The sequence below is a fragment of the Hyperolius riggenbachi genome, chromosome 11 (assembly GCF_040937935.1).
Source record: "Hyperolius riggenbachi isolate aHypRig1 chromosome 11, aHypRig1.pri, whole genome shotgun sequence".
Classification (NCBI taxonomy): Eukaryota; Metazoa; Chordata; class Amphibia; order Anura; family Hyperoliidae; genus Hyperolius; species Hyperolius riggenbachi.
Genome location: NC_090656.1, coordinates 37,312,276 through 37,328,122, shown reverse-complemented (window position 1 = coordinate 37,328,122; position 15,847 = coordinate 37,312,276). Strand labels below are relative to the sequence as shown.

The following is a 15,847-nucleotide window of genomic DNA, read 5'->3' as shown; positions in this document are numbered from 1 at the left end:
TTAACGACAGTATGTTTGTTTACTGCTGAAGTTCCCCTTTAAAGCAGAATTATTGCAAATACCTTCTATTTTAAAGGATACCTGAGGTGACATGTGACATGATAAGATAGACATGGGTATGTACAGTGCCTAGCACACAAATAATTGTGCTGTGTTCCTTTTTTTCTTTATCTGCCTGAAAGAGTTAAACATCAGGTATGTAAGTGGCTGGCTCAGTCCTGACTCAGACACGAAGTGACTACAGTGTGATCTTCACTGAAAAGAAATTCCAACTATAAACACTTTCCTAGCAGAAAATGGCTTCTGGGAGCATGAAAGAGATAAAAAGGGTCAATAGCTCATACATTTTAGCTCTGGCATACTTCAATGAATGTGTCATTGAGCAAAAACAAAACAGTTGAAACTTAAAAGTAGATTTAAACAAAAAATAAAACTGTGGAATATCTTAAAAAGTCATTTTTAGGAGAAGGAAGATAGATATAATTGTTTATTTCATTAGTTTATTTTCGCTTCGGGTGTCCTTTAAGAAGGTAAATTGCAATATATAGAGATATGGCAAACATTCACTTGTATCATGGAAAGGATCTTTACATTTCTGGTTCGGCCCTGCCAGAGTTGTGACTGCTGAATAAGAGGAATGTCTACCCACAGGAACAAACATCCGAACTATTCCACATACTCCAGTCTCTGCAGAGGTGTGAAAGTACCACAAAAAAAAAAAATGAACATTTTCTCACAGTCATGTTTTCTAAATTTGTATGATCACTTACAGAAAGCCTGTCTAAATATCCCTCCCTGACAGTACTGCTGATCCTCTGCTTGTCATACTCAGTAAAACAATCAGTATACCGTAATCCTCGGTATATCTGATGAAAGCAAATAGGAATATTTTTAGTAATCCAAAATATATGAAAGCAATAGTCATGCCATATACATGTAATTTATATGTACATATACCCTATATACATTACCGTATTTTTTGGACTATAAGACGCTCCGGACTATAAGACGCACCTATGTTTAGAGGGCAAAAATCAGGGAAAAAAAAAAAAAAAAAAAAAAAAAAAAAAAAAAAAAAAAAAAAAAACTTAACCTAGGTGTGTCTATGGTGCAGGGGCATCTTATGGATCTTTCCCTCCAATTATTTTCTTATATCTTATGCATTCCTTGTATTTATTTTGCCCCCTGTGGTCCTCCTATGTCCCTCTGTACTTTGTCCACCTTGTGTCCTCTGCCCCATGTCCTCTGTCTCCATGTCCTCTGGCCCCCTGCGTCTTCTTTCCCCCTTCCTCTGTCTCCATGTCCTCTGGCCCCCTGCGTCTTCTTTCCCCCTTCCTCTGTCTCCATGTCCTCTGGCCCCCTGCGTTTTCTTTCCCCCTTCCTCTGTCTCCATGTCCTCTGGCCCCCTGCGTCTTCTTTCCCCCTTCCTCTGTCTCTATGTCCTCTGGCCCCCTGCGTCTTCTTTCCCCCTTCCTCTGTCTCCATGTCCTCTTGCCCCCTGCGTCTTCTTTCCCCTTTCCTCTGTCTCCATGTCATTTGGCCCCCTGCATCTTCTTTCCCCCTGCCTCTGTCTCCATGTCCTCTGGCCCCCTGTGTCCTCTGTCTCCATGTCCTCTGGCCCCCTGCGTCTCCATGTCCTCTGGCCCCCTGCGTCTTTATCTCTTCTGGCCCCGTGTCTTCTTTCCCCCTTCCTCTGTCTCCATGTGCTCTGTCCATCTGTGTCCTCTGTCCTGGCGTCCACCTGTTTCCTCCGTGTCCAGGGTCATTATCCCCATTGTCCCAGTGTGTGCCTGTCTCCAGTCACTCTGTGACCCAGTGTCTGCGTGTCGCAGTGTAATATTCACATAGATGCAACTGCCCGGTGTCTGGGTGTCTAAGTGTAATCACATACAGTACATGCAGCTGCCCGGTGTCTGCTTGTCCCGGGGCTGCCTATCTCCAGTGTTGGTGTTCCAGGGTAATAATCATATACATGTAGCTGCCACTTATTAACCACGCTGCCCCCCGTGTCTCAAATACATACCTCTCGTATCTTTTATCATCGCGCTGTCCCCCGGTACCGCTGCAGCTTGCATCATTGGGAAGTCCCGGACGTCTTTGCAGAGGAATAACCAATCAGGCTGGGGGCCAATCTCTGCGCGCTGTGATTGGCCCAATTGACGGAGAGGTGGTCCCGCCCGCGAGACCATCGCGTCCTATCAACATAGGAGCAGGGAGCAGAGAGCATTCTGATTGGCCATTAAAGCCAGCGCCCCCTGCCCGATTTGTTAATTCTCTGCAAAGACGTCCGGGACTTCCCAATGATGCGGTACCGGGGGACAGCGCGATGATAAAAGATACGAGAGGTATGTATTCGAGACACGGGGGGCAGCTTGGTTAATAAGTGGCAGCTACATGTATATGGTTATTACCCTGGAACACCAACACTGGAGACAGGCAGCCCCGGGACAAGCAGACACCGGGCAGCTGCATGTATGTGAATAATAACAACAATAACAATAACAATAATATTTATATAGCGCTTTTCTCCCTGGGGACTCAAAGCGCTGTGACCCTGCATTATGCAGTCTCAAAGGCTAGGGAAAAGAGGTGAGTTTTTAGCCTTTTTTTAAAGCTGTCCAGAGAAGGAGCCTCTCGTACTGATTGTGGAAGTGAGTTCCATAGAGTAGGGGCTGCATAGGAAAAGGCCCGAGCACCAAATGTTAAGTGTATCCTGGGAATAACCAGCTTCATCTTGTTGGCAGAGCGGAGGGTGCGTGGAGAGGCATAAAGTTCCAATAGATCCGCTATGTATTTGGGTCCCATGTGGTGTAGAGCCTTGAATGTCAGCAGGCAGATCTTAAAATTGATTCTCCATTTTACTGGCAACCAGTGAAGAGTTTGCAGTACTGGGGTGATGTGTGAGCTGCGGGGGGCATTGGCTAGGAGTCTGGCTGCAGCATTCTGTACTAGCTGTAAGGGGCGCAGAACCTTATCTGTAGATCCGATTAACAGGGCGTTGCAGTAGTCTAGGCGGGAGGATACAAATGCGTGAACCAGGGCAGGTAGGTCTTCAGCTGGGATAAGGTGTTTGATTTTCGCTATATTTCTTAGATGGAAGAACGAAGACTTGACGACAGCTGATACCTGCTGTCTGAGTTTTAGATTTCCATCCAGGATCACCCCAAGGTTTCGCACAGAGTCTTTATACTGTACAGTATCTCCCCCAATTGCTAGTTTGAGGTGGTGAGCGTTTTGAACTTTATCCATCATGTGTGGATCACCTACCACCAACACCTCTGTTTTGTCAGAGTTCAGCCTCAGCCAGCTGGTATTCATCCAATTTTGTAAATCCACTAGACACGCATTTATGGATGCTGATGGGTCTTGGGTTCCAGGCTTGAAGGACAGATACAGTTGTGTGTCATCTGCATAACAATGGTATCCTAAACCATAGTTCTGGATTATTTTGCCCAGTGGGAGCATGTAGACTGCAAAGAGTAATGGTGATAGTACAGAACCCTGTGGAACTCCATAGGCAAGTGGCACTGGATTAGAGTAGTGTGTGCCCAGACATACTTGCTGTGTCCTGCCAGATAGGAAGGTCTGAAACCAGCTAAGAACAGTACCCCTTAGGCCACAGTAATTCTTCAGTCGCTTGATTAATATATTATGATCCACAGTATCAAATGCTGCTGACAAGTCAAGAATAATACACTGCGACACGCAGACACCGGGTCACAGAGTGACTGGAGACAGGCGGCCCTGGGACAAGTAGACACTGGGCAGTTGCATCTATGTGAATATTACACTGGGACATGCAGACACCGGGAGCAGGCAGACACTGGGTCACAGAATACATTCAGACACTGAAATAAAGGAACACATGGACGGGGGATGCAGACATAGCAGGCGGGAAGGAGGCACAGGTCCAAATATGTAGTATTCGGACTATAAGACGCACTGACTTTTCCCCCCCACTTTTGAGGGAGAAAAAGTGCGTCTTATAGTCCGAAAAATACGGTATATTGTTACACTCAATTTCAAGAAGGAAAAATTAAACGGGTGCAACAAACTCCTCTTGTTTTGAATCTCAAAGGTCCTTCATTAAAGTACATATAAGCGAAAAAACCTACCTTTGGCTTTACCAGTTGTACTGCACCTCACCACTATGCTAATGAAAGCCTATGCGTGCTTTCATACAGCATGTGGTGCGTTGCGCCGGAAGTCGCCGGTCTACCACATGGACAAGCGTAGCGTTAACGCACGACCTCTGCCACAACCTGCGGCAGACCGGAAGTGATGCAAGTCTATGGCCATGCAGGGTTTGCCAACAATGTTGGCGTTCCAACAAGCACGTGCGGGAACCGTATTTTTACAATGCGCTTCCGCATCTCTAAAACAGGAAGTGATCATAAGCGAGCATCACTTCCTGTTTGGATCCCGGCCAGAAGGAGAATACAGTATACTAACATGGTAATCCCTGAAGATATGTTATTGGCAACGCTGCCACCAATATACAGTCTGAAGCCGGCCTCAAGAGTAACTGTAACAACATAAAGTAAAATGTAGTAAATTAATCAAGATACCTAATTTTACAATAAATATCCTGGTTTCAGACTGGTATGTAGCTACACCCTCCCTCTTAAAGCAAATATTGTTTCTACTAGCTCTAGAACTCCGTAAACATTCCGCAGAGCTGCACCTCACAGGACTAAAGATGTCACCACCTGGGATACATTTCAGAAAGTAAATTGGGGAGATGGAAAGATTTTACAATGGGCAAACACTGACTAATTTATAATTGAATGTTGTAAATAAAATAAGCAGTTTTGTTCAGTGCGTTATTTTGACTACAGTTCCTCTTGAAGCTTAAAGTACCCGACAGAGTTTGGGACAAATTACCTCAGGTGAATGTTCGTGGCTGATTCCGTATAGACATGTCACTATCCTATAGGCTAGCAACTTGATTCAGTAAACTCTGTTTAGTATTTTTTTAGTGCTGAGATATGCCGCAGCGCTGTACAGAGTATGTACTCTTGTCACTTAAAGGGGAACTGAAGAGAGAGGTATATGGAGGCTGTCATGTTTATTTCCTTTTAATCAATACCAGTTGCCTGGCAGCCCTGCTGGTCTATTTCTCTGCAGTAGTATCTGATTAAAACCAGAAACAAGCATGCAGCTAGTCTTGTCAGATCTGACTTATAAGTCTGAACCACTAAAACAACTGATCTGCTGCATGCTTGTTCAGGGGCTATGGCTAATAGTATTAGAGGCAGAGGATCAGCAGGGCTGCCAGGCAACTGGTATTGTCTAAAAGGAAATAAACATGACAGCCTCCATATACCTCTCTCTTCAGCTCCCCTTTAATTGTCCATCAGAGGGGCTCAAAATCTAGTCCCTCCCATGGTCATATCTCTATGTATGGTGTATGCATCATGGTCTAGGGCCAATTTTAGGGGGACGCCAATTAACTTATCAGTATGTTTTTGTGATGTGGGAGGAAACCTGGAGATCCCAGAGGAAACCCACCCAGGCATAGAGAGAGCATACAAACTCCATGCAGATAGTGCCTTGGCTGGGATTAGAACCAGGGACCCAGCCCTGCAAGACAGGAGCGCTAACCACTATGCCACCGTACCGCCTTTATCACATCCAACCCTGGTGGGACTCAGCAGAGCCACAAGCGACCCCATGACGGGAGGGGATTTCTCTCACAATAATTTGCCAGCGGATCCAACATCATTCCACCCAACAGAAAGAATGAAAAAAATATCATTTGTAGAGTTTAGAATAACGTGTAATAATCATTCTACTTTAGAAAGTGCTTGTGCAGCATCAGTAGCATTACCTGGAGAACCTACATAATCTAATAGCAAAGCCACAACATAACAGTATGGCCCGTTCCGGATTCACTGAGCCAGCAGAGTAAGCTGTTTATAGAACACACTTACCAGCTACAGAAACTTCACAAATAACAGCTCAACAAGCCACAGGGACTGACAAGTGCTGCCAGCCTGTGTTAGTGCTACATTATGGTACGCATAGGCAGCGAGCGTTACATTGCTGATTACTCGTATACAAGCACAGTTCTGTCAGGACCGCAGTATCGTTAGCATCAAGAAATCAAAGCTACATATGCACTAAGCTGCCACCTACCCCTGCCATACGTTCATAGTAGGGAGAGACCCTGCAACGCGGAGAAATGGCCGATGCACAGGCGAGGCTAGGTAAGCAGGTCTCCAGCTGCTGTGAGCTGGGATTACAGGGCATGTCTAGCTGAGGACAAGAAGCTGGGATAAGACACACTGAGCCATTACCAGCCACACAGACCTGTCAGCGCTGGGGCAGGATTCATTCCTCCCAGGGATATGTCTGATGGACTTTACAGGTAGTTCCCAAATACCCCATGTACATCGCCACCTGGCAAGTCTCAACTCGCAGCCTTTTCTGCCTTCCCAGCATATAAATCCACGCTTCTGCTCAGACCTTGTTCACATTATGAAACGCAGACGACCATGCCTTGGGAACAATGCGCGAGATTGCACGCCTTCCACATTGCTGTGCATTGCAGAGCAGTGAATGGGTCAGTGTTGATTGCAGCAGTGCGATATCTGCTGCTGCAAGTGAGACAGCGCAGTCCATGCATGTCTGATGTATTGTCGAAATGTCCACGGTAACGTTCATAGTGTGAACGAGGCCTCAAAGGAGCACTATGGCGAAAATTTTTAAACTTTAAAATATGTGCAAACAGACAAATAAGTACTTTTTTTTCCAGAGTAACGTTGGTAGATGTGAAAGAGCCCGTAGTGCCCTCTTGAGGAAGGAGGGGGGGGGGGGGGGGGGTTTGAAGGAGAAACTGATACAAGGTGCCAATAACACACTTTTCTAATGTTCTAAGAGGAGTCTTTTCCAGTGTGCTGGGGAAGGAGGGGGGGGGGGGGCATTAGGGGAGGGGGTGGGGCCAGCACCATCTTGCACGCTGTAGGTCTACACCCTTGCACACGCACCAACATAATATCGTTATTACATGGCCTTGTGTTGGTGTTGTAACGGATCAAAACGTAAAATAGAAGGGTATGGAGGTTGAAGAACAACAACAACAACACACAAACAAAGGATGTTGCACAAACGACATTTTTCAGGCAAAAAAAAATAAAATAAAAAAATGTAGTTTAAACAAATGATCTGCCCAACAGACAGTCTGAGTTTATCTGCCGTTTGGATCGGGCAAAAGACCCAATATCAGTCGTTCGTGGTTTTACATTATTTGGCAATACTTTTTTCAACGACTGTTGTCTGATATGACAATAGGTCATTTGGACATTACAAGTGGACCTAAACTCAGGACTTCCTCTCAGCTCTAAAAAAAGATAAGCAACAGCATAATAACCTGTAAAGAAACATCTTTGTTACAGCTGATACAATCCCTGCAATAAATCTGCAGTGTCTGTACTTCCTACTTTCATGGAAGCAGACATATTAACATCCTGTGTTTACAAATTAGCTGCCCTGCCATGGCAGAGGAGATTCCTGAGCAGACACAGCTGAGAGATCAAATTATAGTGGTGATTAGTCACAGACGAAGGGGAATTGACACTTCATACAGGGTATGTTTCTCTCTGATTTGCCTCTCTCCTGTGCAAGAGTTCAGGTCCACACTTTAACCTAGCGTGTGTACAAAGATTTTAGAGCGGTTTTGTTTTGCATAGGTATAATGCCCTCTGATAGGATTTACTTCTGTCGGAGTTCTGCTTCAACTGCTTCTGAAATGTTTTGATGGTTTGCGATTCCATTTGCAATTGTTTATACAGTCTGCATCACTCATTGCTGAATTCCTCCCTTTTATTATGTGAACCGGGACCCAGCAATCTCCCCTCCCCCTCCAAAAAATGCAAGAGGCGATGTCATTCTTAAATACCACCCATTCTTTAAATAACCCGTCTTCCTACAGAAGCAGAAGCCCACCCAGCCCCTCTGCCTAAGCAGACCCAAAGATACGCCCGCCTAAATAAAGACACAGTCTTCTCTTTAAATAACTGGAAAGCACACACAGCAAAATAACATGCCGGCGGAAAACTAAAGAAGAATGAATTGTGTATTAAACCGCTACTACCAAATAAAAGACAATGTAATGTCACCCACTGCAAACAGTATCTACATGCCACAGAGATTCCTACAGGATTACCAAAATCATATGACAGTGGCGCACTAATTAATGTAATAATAGTAGTCATAATATAAAAACTTTTGTCTAGGAGTACCCCCTCTTGTAAACACGTGACCTAAACCATGGCATGGGTCACATGATCTCTGCTGTATGACGCCTTTAGCCTGCAAGGTAATCTAATCAGGTCTGTGAGTTAATAGGAACATGCAAGTTTAGAAAAAATGACTTAGTGATGTAAGCCTCTGGATATAGGTCTGTGGAGTCGGTATAAAAATTGAATCCGACCCCTCAGTTTCTGAAACTACCGACTCAAGGTATCCAAAACTGCTCCGACTCCACAGCCCTGTCTGGATGGTCCAGATCCATGGAGCCCACCGCCGCTGTGCTGGGGCCCTTCAAAGAAATATGAGTAGAGTTTATTGGATAGGGTCTTGTGCCCCCCTCAGAGTACGGCCGTGCCCGAGGCTGTGGAGTCAGAGTTGGAGTCAGAGTCGAAGAGTCAGAGTAATTTTGGGTACCTGGAGTCGGAGCGGAAGTCGGTGGTTTCATAAACTGAGGAGTCGGATGATTTTTGTACCAAATCCAGAGACCTGGTAAGTATTAAGGTGGCCACTAATCTTTTTCATCCAATCTTACCAAAATCTATGTAGTATAAGGGTAAATTGAGTGAATATACTGAATGGAAAATTCAGGCAGATCCCTTATATTAGATAGAAGAGGTAAGATTGGATGAAAAAGGTTGGATCATTAGTGGCTAGATCATTAAACTAAGGAGTCGGACTCGAGGAGTTGGAGCAATAAATTTTGGGTACCCGGAGTCAGAGGTTTCATAAACTAAGGAGTCGGATGATTTGTGTACCGATTCCACAGCCCTGGCAGTGACCCCCCCCCCTCCCCCCCCTCAGAGAAGGCCTTGCCTGTGCAGTAAAAGCCTGAGCCACTCGCTGAGCGAGCAGCGCTCTACATAGGTAAGTATCTAAAGTGCTGCATTCTCTCTCTAAAGATGATGAAAATTCAAACACTGAACACAAAATGATCAGCACTGGTGCTAGATGCCTTGTGTGCAGGGCTGTGGAATCGGCACAAAAATCACCTGTCTCCAACTCTGACCCTTCAGTTTATGAAACCTCAGACTCCAAGTACCCCAAATTACTCGACTCCAACTCCACAGCCCTTGTTTTGTGGGCGCACACAATGACAGCTTATCTGTATAGCACAGATAGGCTGTACCACTGTACAGGTCTGTAGCAGTGTTCCATGCACTAGGAAGCAGTTGAGTATAGTTCTATGGAATGAATGGAAACGCATCCAATGTCTAAAAAAAAAAAAAAAAAAAGTCATGCAGGTTGGGGTTCTGCATTATGCAAACACAACGGATAGACCCAGAGACAGCGAAGAGGGACGTGTGTATATGGGTTTTCATAGGAAAGTATGAATCTGTTCCGAATACCTGTTGGCCATCTGCTCAGGGAATTGGTTCAGCAGTGGACATCCAATAGATTGGCCAACCCAATAAATGTGCAGTCACAATAATATTTCTGTCACATTGCTTCAGCCAAATACTGAATTACCTGCATTCTTCTACTTCACCCGATATACATCTCAAAAATAAACCATGCGTGATAACATTATTGTTGTAAAGGCTCGTACGCACGTCGGATCTTTTGCAAACTACCGGTCGTTTGGAAGTTCAGCTGATAAGACTGGATTTGAACGACCCACCAAGCCCAATTTGACGTTCGAACGACCGGTCGTTTGCAAATATCCGACGTGTGTATGTACCTTAAGACATATAGAACAGCCCCACACACTGTAGCAGAAACGACATTTCCCCAATGAGGATACCACTTTCTTTTTCCCCTTCTCACTCTTCCGAATCAGTACTCCGATAACTGCGCATTCAGGGCCCTCTTACATTAAATGCGTTGCATTGGGTTACGTCATTCTCAGTTGCCAAAATGGGCCACAATGCATCATAATTAAAAGGGCATTCAGGCCAAAATGGGCTCCAGTTCAAGGAAAGGTGGAACGAAAATTGGTTACCAATGGGAAACAATGAAAGCCTAAGGTTGTAGATATTTCTCTTCTAATTAACCACTCCTAATCCAGCCAACCTATGAGATCGACATCAACTTTGAGATTGCAGGACTGCACCGTCCAACCCCACCTCACACACACAACAAACCATCAGCCACCAAAACCACACCCCTAGCCAGCAGGTATACTAGGTAAAGAACTATGACTAACAGTTCCCTCTCTGATGGCAAAGGAAGGGGGTGACAGCACCACCTCCAACATGTGAGCATGGAGGCCAGGCCACTGTGATGATGTAGTGGCCCTCTCCTATAGTGTTGGTGTACGAATTCGGCATATCCAACTCGGAACACTCAAATACTCCCGAACACCATTGCAACACCGGATGAAGGGACAGGGTCAAGTCACTTACTTGCACTTAAATGCGCACACTTGCGACTCTGATGCACTCTCCAAAGTTGGAACGTGAAACCTAACCGGTTAGGGTAAAGTGACATGAAGACTCTTGTCGAGAAAAACTCAAAGTCTTCAGTTTGGCGAATTTATATTTCAAGGATTGATGTATAAAATATTTTTCAGCTTGATTTTTCTGTTTAACAATCGGCATGGAAACTGGCAGATAAGAGTCACAAGTTTGCTGCTAGTCCAAGGATTAAAGCTGGTCCTAAAAGCGACTGAGTAAGCAATAAGTAGCCCCCAGTGTAGCCAATTACACCTGCAGCAAATTGGCAGTATCTTAATAGGCCCATGGCAACTGTACATCTATAAGAGTGTATATGGTATTGTTGCCAACACTGCAAAGAAGTGCAGATAAATTGCAATATTATTAGGGCCCATTCACACTTGAAAGAGCAAAACTCAGGCGATTTTTGCCGTAGTTTTGCGGGAGTGATTTTTCCGCGATTTCAAGTGAAAAAAAAAAAAATCACTGGACAGTGCATCGATTTCTCCGCGATCGCGTTTAGCGCTTCTGTAGCACTGAAACGCGATCGCCAGGAAATCATCTGGAAATGGTGCAGGCTACGTGACTGCACTTCGCGATTTGCGGCGATTAGCACAAATTGCCCAAGTAAGAACGGGCCCATAGGGTTTTTATTACACTATCGCTTTCAAAAGTGCTAGCGTTTGATCGTTTTGCCGAAATCGCTGGCAAAACGCTCGAGTGAACCCGAGGCGAACCTAAAGGTAAAAACCAGATACTTACCTAAAAAGAGGGAAGCCTCTGGATCCCCCACCGTTGCCACAAACGGACACACGAAACAAAACTGACAAGAGCTTGTCCCTGAAGAGAAGAGCGGTTGCAACCTTCAGAAGGGTCCTGAGTAGTGGCGGTCTCCTGCAGGATCCAGAAGCTTCCTCCTTCTTAGGCAAGTATCAGATTTTTTTTGTTTTTAAACCCGAGGTGTGTTTAAAGAATGTTATCTGCATACAGAGGCTGGATCTGCCTATACAGCCCAGCCTCTGTTGCTATCCCAAACCCCACTAAGGTCCCCCTGCACTCTGCAATCCCTCATAAACCACAGCCATGCTGTGAGGCTGTGTTTACATCTGTAGTGTCAGTCTCAGCTGCTCCCCCGCCCCCTGCATAGCTCCGGTCCCTGCCCCCGTCCCTTCCCTCCAATCAGCAGGGAGGGAAAGGATGCAGGCGGGGACTGGAGTTCTGCAGGAGGCGGGGAGAGCAGCAGACTGACACTATAGAGATAAAAACAGCCAGCTCTGACAAGCTGTTTGTCAGCAGCGTGGCTGTGATTTATGAGGGATTGCAGAGTGCAGGGGGACCTTAGGGGGGTTTGGGATAGCAACAGAGGCTGGGCTATATAGGCAGATCCAGCCTCTGTATGCAGATATTCTTTAAACCCACCTCGGGTTCTCTTTAGGTTCACCCTCAGGCTCACTTCAAAGGATACCTGAACTGAGAGGGATAGTCACATAGTTTGCTTGAATTAAAACATTCGTCTATTAAAGTGTACCAGAGACGACTACATGTAAAAGTTTTATACATACCTGGGGCTTCCTCCAGCCCCATCTGCACGGATCGCTCCCAGGCCGCCGTCCTCAGCCTTCTTGATCTTTGGTAACGGGTCCCGTCATTTCGGCTAGTAGGCGCAAGCGCAGCTCCGCCTCACTCCCATGGCTGGGAGTGTTCTGTGCATGCACCCAGCCGCGGGAGTGAGACGGAGGAGAGCACTGCACATGCGTCTACTGGCCAAAATGATGGGACCCGTTACCGAAGATCAAGAAGGCTGAGGACGGCGGTGTGGGAGCGATCCGTGCAGATGGGGCTGGAGGAAGCCCCAGGTATTTATTAAACTTTTACATGTACTCGTCTCATCTAACCCCATACCCAGAATGTTCCTGTAGCGGTCACAATGCTGTCCTCCGTATACACCCTGAAACTGACAGAAACACCAAATGTCCTCAGATAACACGCCATCAACAAGGATGTCCACACAAACAAATTTGGATTGGCCAATTCTACCACTTCCGTGTAGTACGAGTACCCCAATATTGATACCAGCACCTCCCTGTCGCTGTGTACACCCCCTTTACTGTCTTGTACCCCAATACTGACACCAGCACCTCCCCCCTCACTGTGTATACCCCAATACTGGCACGAGCAATCCCCTAATCGGTGTATCCCAGTAGTGACACCAGCACCTCCCTACAACACACACTTCCTCCTTCAACCCGGAAGGAGGAAGTGTTTGCAGTTACGTGACCGCCGCTTAGAGCGCATCGTGGGAGGCGCCAGGGACGGACCGAAGAAGACGTCATAGAGGTAAGATTGACCCCCCCAGCTTTACTGGGAGATATTCGGATTTGAGCAAGCCTGCCCAATACTGACACACGAGCACCACTCCCTGTGTATACCCCAAAACTGACAACAGCACCCCTTACAGTGTATATCCCTATACTAGCCCCAGCACCTCTCTCTGCTCACTGTGTACCCCAGTAGTGACACCAGCACCTACCCGCTCAGTGTGTGTACCCCAATACTGACACTAGCACCTCCCCCTCACTGTGTACCCCAGTAGTGATACCAGCACCCCCTCCCCACTCTGATTATCCCAATACTGTCACCAGCACCTCACTCAGTGTACCCCAATACTGACACCAGCACCTCACCCTCTGTGTACCCCAGTAGTGACACCAGCACCTCCCCCTCACTGTGTATCCCAGTAGTGACACCAGCACCCCTTTACTGTGTATATCCCTATACTGACCCCAGCACCTCTCCGCTCACTGTGTACCCCTGTAGTGAAAACATTTGCCCCCCCTCACTGTGTACCCTAGTAGTGACACATTAGCCCCCTCACTGTGTGTACCACAGTAGTGACACATTAGCTTCTCACTGTGTACCCCAGTGGTGACACATTAGCCCCCTCACTGTGTACCCTAGTGGTGACACATTAGCCCCCTCACTGTGTGTACCCCAGTGGTGACACATTAGCTTCTCACTGTGTACCCCAGTAGTGACACATTAGCCCCCCTCACTGTGTACCCCAGTGGTGACACATTAGCCCCCTCACTGTGTGTACCCCAGTGGTGACACATTAGCCCCCTCACTGTGTGTACCCCAGTAGTGACACATTAGCCCCCCTCACTGTGTTCACCCCAGTAGTGACACATTAGCCCCCTCACTGTGTGTGCCCCAGTAGTGACACATTAGCCCCCTCACTGTGTCTACCCCAGTGGTGACACATTAGCCCCCTCACTGTGTGTACCCCAGTGGTGACACATTAGCCCCCCTCACTGTGTGTACCCCAGTGGTGACACATTAGCTTCTCACTGTGTACCCCAGTGGTGACACATAAGCCCCCTCACTGTGTGTACCCCAGTAGTGACACATTAGCCCCCCTCACTGTGTACCCTAGTGGTGACACATTAGCCCCCCTCACTGTGTGTACCCCAGTGGTGACACATTAGCCCCCTCAGTGTGCCCCACTGGTGACACATTAGCCCCCTCACTGTGTGTACCCCAGTGGTGACACAGCCCCCCTCACTGTGTGTACCCCAGTAGTGACACATTAGCCCCTTCACTGTGTGTACCCCAGTGGTGACACATTAGCCCCCTCAGTGTGCCCCACTGGTGACACATTAGCCCCCTCACTGTGTGTACCCCAGTGGTGACACAGCCCCCCTCACTGTGTGTACCCCAGTGGTGACACATTAGCCCCTTCACTGTGTGTACCCCAGTGGTGACACATTAGCCCCTTCACTGTGTGTACCCCAGTGGTGACATTAGCCCCCTCACTGTGTGTACCCCAGTGGTGACATTAGCCCCCTCACTGTGTGTACCCCAGTAGTGACACATTAGCCCCTTCACTGTGTGTACCCCAGTAGTGACATATTAGCCCCCTCACTGTGTGTACCCCAGTGGTGACACATTAGCCCCCTCACTGTGTACCTTAGTGGTGACACATTAGCCCCCTCACTGTGTACCTTAGTGGTGACACATTAGCCCCCTCACTGTGTGTACCCCAGTTCTGACACAGCCCCCTCACTGTGTGTACCCCAGTAGTGACACATAAGCCCCCCTCCTCCCCGGCCTGCTCCTCGCTCTCTCACACTCACCTCCCCGGTGCAGCTCTCACCCGCTGACGCTCCGCCCGCCGGAAGTGACGTCACCGCCCCTCTCTCCGCACCAGAGGTCCGCCGTAGCCCGGAGCGGGCCTGTGCTCATCGTCTCCAATCGCTCCCGATGTGCGGCCACAACTGCGATCGCTTTCGCCTCCCTCCTCACCCCGACGTGCGCGTTCCCGGTCACGGGTGCGCTGCTAAAAAGAGCTGCGCCTGCGCGGGATTTCTCTCCTTCCCCAAGTGCGCGCCGCCACCTGCCTGCGTGCGTGTATGTGTGTGTGTGCGGGCTCCCCCTGGCGGCTGCTCGATGGTAGACACCACAGCTGGATTTCCATTGCAGAGTTTTATTTATATCCCTGTCCCAGAAGTTTTGGAGTTATTTTTTTCCTCTAGTGTTTTTTTCCCCCTCTATACTGTTTCCACTACAAGCATGCAAATTGCTTTTTCCAGATGTATAATCGCATGTGTAATTCCTGCGCTTTTTGCATGTGAATTTGTATGCGTAATTGCTATTTTTTTTGTGTTCTTCATCTGTATTGACACTGCTGTCTAGGATTTTTTATACATGCAAATTCTACGTATAGACAGTTGAAACACGCCCATTGAAATACATTGCTATGCGATTCTGTGTACAGAAAATGCACATGAATATGCATGTAGTCAGGGCCGGGCCGAGGCATAGGCTGGAGAGGCTCCAGCCTCAGGGCACAGTGTTGGAGGGGGCGCACAATTCATTTAGCTATCATTCCTAATTGTGTATGAAGCAGAAAGAAATAAGAAAAGGGGGTACATAGCAGTGACTGCAAGCCAGATAACTAGATATTAAGGTGTTGGGGAGGTTGTGGGCTCTGTGGCCCTCTTAGTCTAATAGCTATCAGTGTGTGATGACTGGGGTAGGAGGGATGGAGGGGCGCACTTTGGTGTCTCAGCCTTGGGTGCTGGAGAACCTTGTCCCTGCTCTGCATGTAGTGGAAAAGTGTGGCAAGGTGTAAGAAACCTGCGTGGGGTGTTAATGCTGACCTGTGTCCCAAATCTAAAGGGCTGTTTTTCTACAAAAAAAAAAAAAAACAAATCGTGATGCGA

The 15,847-nt window shown here is 47.3% G+C and overlaps 1 protein-coding gene across 1 annotated transcript in view; it reads right to left on the bottom strand.

Annotated features, from left to right (window-relative positions):
* GARRE1 (granule associated Rac and RHOG effector 1) overlaps nucleotides 1-14,939 on the bottom strand; it is a 152,444-nt gene extending 137,505 nt beyond the window's left edge. Inside the window, exon 1 of the mRNA XM_068261755.1 lies at nucleotides 14,759-14,939. The gene's annotated coding sequence lies outside the window, so the exon portion shown is untranslated. The remainder of the gene's footprint in view (nucleotides 1-14,758) is intronic.
* Nucleotides 14,940-15,847: the final 908 nt, after the last annotated feature.